Source organism: Hippocampus zosterae, chromosome 21 (assembly GCF_025434085.1).
Source record: "Hippocampus zosterae strain Florida chromosome 21, ASM2543408v3, whole genome shotgun sequence".
NCBI lineage: Eukaryota > Metazoa > Chordata > Actinopteri > Syngnathiformes > Syngnathidae > Hippocampus > Hippocampus zosterae.
Window position 1 is genome coordinate 10,143,250 of NC_067471.1, and position 4,759 is coordinate 10,148,008.

A 4,759-nucleotide genomic window follows, 5' to 3' on the forward strand; every position below is an offset into this window, starting at 1 on the left:
GTTAGGGTTAGGGTTAGGGTTAGGGTTAGGGTTAGGGTTAGGGTTAGGGTTAGGGTTAGGGTTAGGGTTAGGGTTAGGGTTAGGGTTAGGGTTAGGGTTAGGGTTAGGGTTAGGGTTAGGGTTAGGGTTAGGGTTAGGGTTAGGGTTAGGGTTAGGGTTAGGGTTAGGGTTAGGGTTAGGGTTAGGGTTAGGGTTAGGGTTAGGGTTAGGGTTAGGGTTAGGGTTAGGGTTAGGGTTAGGGTTAGGGTTAGGGTTAGGGTTAGGGTTAGGGTTAGGGTTAGGGTTAGGGTTAGGGTTAGGGTTAGGGTTAGGGTTAGGGTTAGGGTTAGGGTTAGGGTTAGGGTTAGGGTTAGGGTTAGGGTTAGGGTTAGGGTTAGGGTTAGGGTTAGGGTTAGGGTTAGGGTTAGGGTTAGGGTTAGGGTTAGGGTTAGGGTTAGGGTTAGGGTTAGGGTTAGGGTTAGGGTTAGGGTTAGGGTTAGGGTTAGGGTTAGGGTTAGGGTTAGGGTTAGGGTTAGGGTTAGGGTTAGGGTTAGGGTTAGGGTTAGGGTTAGGGTTAGGGTTAGGGTTAGGGTTAGGGTTAGGGTTAGGGTTAGGGTTAGGGTTAGGGTTAGGGTTAGGGTTAGGGTTAGGGTTAGGGTTAGGGTTAGGGTTAGGGTTAGGGTTAGGGTTAGGGTTAGGGTTAGGGTTAGGGTTAGGGTTAGGGTTAGGGTTAGGGTTAGGGTTAGGGTTAGGGTTAGGGTTAGGGTTAGGGTTAGGGTTAGGGTTAGGGTTAGGGTTAGGGTTAGGGTTAGGGTTAGGGTTAGGGTTAGGGTTAGGGTTAGGGTTAGGGTTAGGGTTAGGGTTAGGGTTAGGGTTAGGGTTAGGGTTAGGGTTAGGGTTAGGGTTAGGGTTAGGGTTAGGGTTAGGGTTAGGGTTAGGGTTAGGGTTAGGGTTAGGGTTAGGGTTAGGGTTAGGGTTAGGGTTAGGGTTAGGGTTAGGGTTAGGGTTAGGGTTAGGGTTAGGGTTAGGGTTAGGGTTAGGGTTAGGGTTAGGGTTAGGGTTAGGGTTAGGGTTAGGGTTAGGGTTAGGGTTAGGGTTAGGGTTAGGGTTAGGGTTAGGGTTAGGGTTAGGGTTAGGGTTAGGGTTAGGGTTAGGGTTAGGGTTAGGGTTAGGGTTAGGGTTAGGGTTAGGGTTAGGGTTAGGGTTAGGGTTAGGGTTAGGGTTAGGGTTAGGGTTAGGGTTAGGGTTAGGGTTAGGGTTAGGGTTAGGGTTAGGGTTAGGGTTAGGGTTAGGGTTAGGGTTAGGGTTAGGGTTAGGGTTAGGGTTAGGGTTAGGGTTAGGGTTAGGGTTAGGGTTAGGGTTAGGGTTAGGGTTAGGGTTAGGGTTAGGGTTAGGGTTAGGGTTAGGGTTAGGGTTAGGGTTAGGGTTAGGGTTAGGGTTAGGGTTAGGGTTAGGGTTAGGGTTAGGGTTAGGGTTAGGGTTAGGGTTAGGGTTAGGGTTAGGGTTAGGGTTAGGGTTAGGGTTAGGGTTAGGGTTAGGGTTAGGGTTAGGGTTAGGGTTAGGGTTAGGGTTAGGGTTAGGGTTAGGGTTAGGGTTAGGGTTAGGGTTAGGGTTAGGGTTAGGGTTAGGGTTAGGGTTAGGGTTAGGGTTAGGGTTAGGGTTAGGGTTAGGGTTAGGGTTAGGGTTAGGGTTAGGGTTAGGGTTAGGGTTAGGGTTAGGGTTAGGGTTAGGGTTAGGGTTAGGGTTAGGGTTAGGGTTAGGGTTAGGGTTAGGGTTAGGGTTAGGGTTAGGGTTAGGGTTAGGGTTAGGGTTAGGGTTAGGGTTAGGGTTAGGGTTAGGGTTAGGGTTAGGGTTAGGGTTAGGGTTAGGGTTAGGGTTAGGGTTAGGGTTAGGGTTAGGGTTAGGGTTAGGGTTAGGGTTAGGGTTAGGGTTAGGGTTAGGGTTAGGGTTAGGGTTAGGGTTAGGGTTAGGGTTAGGGTTAGGGTTAGGGTTAGGGTTAGGGTTAGGGTTAGGGTTAGGGTTAGGGTTAGGGTTAGGGTTAGGGTTAGGGTTAGGGTTAGGGTTAGGGTTAGGGTTAGGGTTAGGGTTAGGGTTAGGGTTAGGGTTAGGGTTAGGGTTAGGGTTAGGGTTAGGGTTAGGGTTAGGGTTAGGGTTAGGGTTAGGGTTAGGGTTAGGGTTAGGGTTAGGGTTAGGGTTAGGGTTAGGGTTAGGGTTAGGGTTAGGGTTAGGGTTAGGGTTAGGGTTAGGGTTAGGGTTAGGGTTAGGGTTAGGGTTAGGGTTAGGGTTAGGGTTAGGGTTAGGGTTAGGGTTAGGGTTAGGGTTAGGGTTAGGGTTAGGGTTAGGGTTAGGGTTAGGGTTAGGGTTAGGGTTAGGGTTAGGGTTAGGGTTAGGGTTAGGGTTAGGGTTAGGGTTAGGGTTAGGGTTAGGGTTAGGGTTAGGGTTAGGGTTAGGGTTAGGGTTAGGGTTAGGGTTAGGGTTAGGGTTAGGGTTAGGGTTAGGGTTAGGGTTAGGGTTAGGGTTAGGGTTAGGGTTAGGGTTAGGGTTAGGGTTAGGGTTAGGGTTAGGGTTAGGGTTAGGGTTAGGGTTAGGGTTAGGGTTAGGGTTAGGGTTAGGGTTAGGGTTAGGGTTAGGGTTAGGGTTAGGGTTAGGGTTAGGGTTAGGGTTAGGGTTAGGGTTAGGGTTAGGGTTAGGGTTAGGGTTAGGGTTAGGGTTAGGGTTAGGGTTAGGGTTAGGGTTAGGGTTAGGGTTAGGGTTAGGGTTAGGGTTAGGGTTAGGGTTAGGGTTAGGGTTAGGGTTAGGGTTAGGGTTAGGGTTAGGGTTAGGGTTAGGGTTAGGGTTAGGGTTAGGGTTAGGGTTAGGGTTAGGGTTAGGGTTAGGGTTAGGGTTAGGGTTAGGGTTAGGGTTAGGGTTAGGGTTAGGGTTAGGGTTAGGGTTAGGGTTAGGGTTAGGGTTAGGGTTAGGGTTAGGGTTAGGGTTAGGGTTAGGGTTAGGGTTAGGGTTAGGGTTAGGGTTAGGGTTAGGGTTAGGGTTAGGGTTAGGGTTAGGGTTAGGGTTAGGGTTAGGGTTAGGGTTAGGGTTAGGGTTAGGGTTAGGGTTAGGGTTAGGGTTAGGGTTAGGGTTAGGGTTAGGGTTAGGGTTAGGGTTAGGGTTAGGGTTAGGGTTAGGGTTAGGGTTAGGGTTAGGGTTAGGGTTAGGGTTAGGGTTAGGGTTAGGGTTAGGGTTAGGGTTAGGGTTAGGGTTAGGGTTAGGGTTAGGGTTAGGGTTAGGGTTAGGGTTAGGGTTAGGGTTAGGGTTAGGGTTAGGGTTAGGGTTAGGGTTAGGGTTAGGGTTAGGGTTAGGGTTAGGGTTAGGGTTAGGGTTAGGGTTAGGGTTAGGGTTAGGGTTAGGGTTAGGGTTAGGGTTAGGGTTAGGGTTAGGGTTAGGGTTAGGGTTAGGGTTAGGGTTAGGGTTAGGGTTAGGGTTAGGGTTAGGGTTAGGGTTAGGGTTAGGGTTAGGGTTAGGGTTAGGGTTAGGGTTAGGGTTAGGGTTAGGGTTAGGGTTAGGGTTAGGGTTAGGGTTAGGGTTAGGGTTAGGGTTAGGGTTAGGGTTAGGGTTAGGGTTAGGGTTAGGGTTAGGGTTAGGGTTAGGGTTAGGGTTAGGGTTAGGGTTAGGGTTAGGGTTAGGGTTAGGGTTAGGGTTAGGGTTAGGGTTAGGGTTAGGGTTAGGGTTAGGGTTAGGGTTAGGGTTAGGGTTAGGGTTAGGGTTAGGGTTAGGGTTAGGGTTAGGGTTAGGGTTAGGGTTAGGGTTAGGGTTAGGGTTAGGGTTAGGGTTAGGGTTAGGGTTAGGGTTAGGGTTAGGGTTAGGGTTAGGGTTAGGGTTAGGGTTAGGGTTAGGGTTAGGGTTAGGGTTAGGGTTAGGGTTAGGGTTAGGGTTAGGGTTAGGGTTAGGGTTAGGGTTAGGGTTAGGGTTAGGGTTAGGGTTAGGGTTAGGGTTAGGGTTAGGGTTAGGGTTAGGGTTAGGGTTAGGGTTAGGGTTAGGGTTAGGGTTAGGGTTAGGGTTAGGGTTAGGGTTAGGGTTAGGGTTAGGGTTAGGGTTAGGGTTAGGGTTAGGGTTAGGGTTAGGGTTAGGGTTAGGGTTAGGGTTAGGGTTAGGGTTAGGGTTAGGGTTAGGGTTAGGGTTAGGGTTAGGGTTAGGGTTAGGGTTAGGGTTAGGGTTAGGGTTAGGGTTAGGGTTAGGGTTAGGGTTAGGGTTAGGGTTAGGGTTAGGGTTAGGGTTAGGGTTAGGGTTAGGGTTAGGGTTAGGGTTAGGGTTAGGGTTAGGGTTAGGGTTAGGGTTAGGGTTAGGGTTAGGGTTAGGGTTAGGGTTAGGGTTAGGGTTAGGGTTAGGGTTAGGGTTAGGGTTAGGGTTAGGGTTAGGGTTAGGGTTAGGGTTAGGGTTAGGGTTAGGGTTAGGGTTAGGGTTAGGGTTAGGGTTAGGGTTAGGGTTAGGGTTAGGGTTAGGGTTAGGGTTAGGGTTAGGGTTAGGGTTAGGGTTAGGGTTAGGGTTAGGGTTAGGGTTAGGGTTAGGGTTAGGGTTAGGGTTAGGGTTAGGGTTAGGGTTAGGGTTAGGGTTAGGGTTAGGGTTAGGGTTAGGGTTAGGGTTAGGGTTAGGGTTAGGGTTAGGGTTAGGGTTAGGGTTAGGGTTAGGGTTAGGGTTAGGGTTAGGGTTAGGGTTAGGGTTAGGGTTAGGGTTAGGGTTAGGGTTAGGGTTAGGGTTAGGGTTAGGGTTAGGGTTAGGGTTAGGGTTAGGGTTAGGGTTAGGG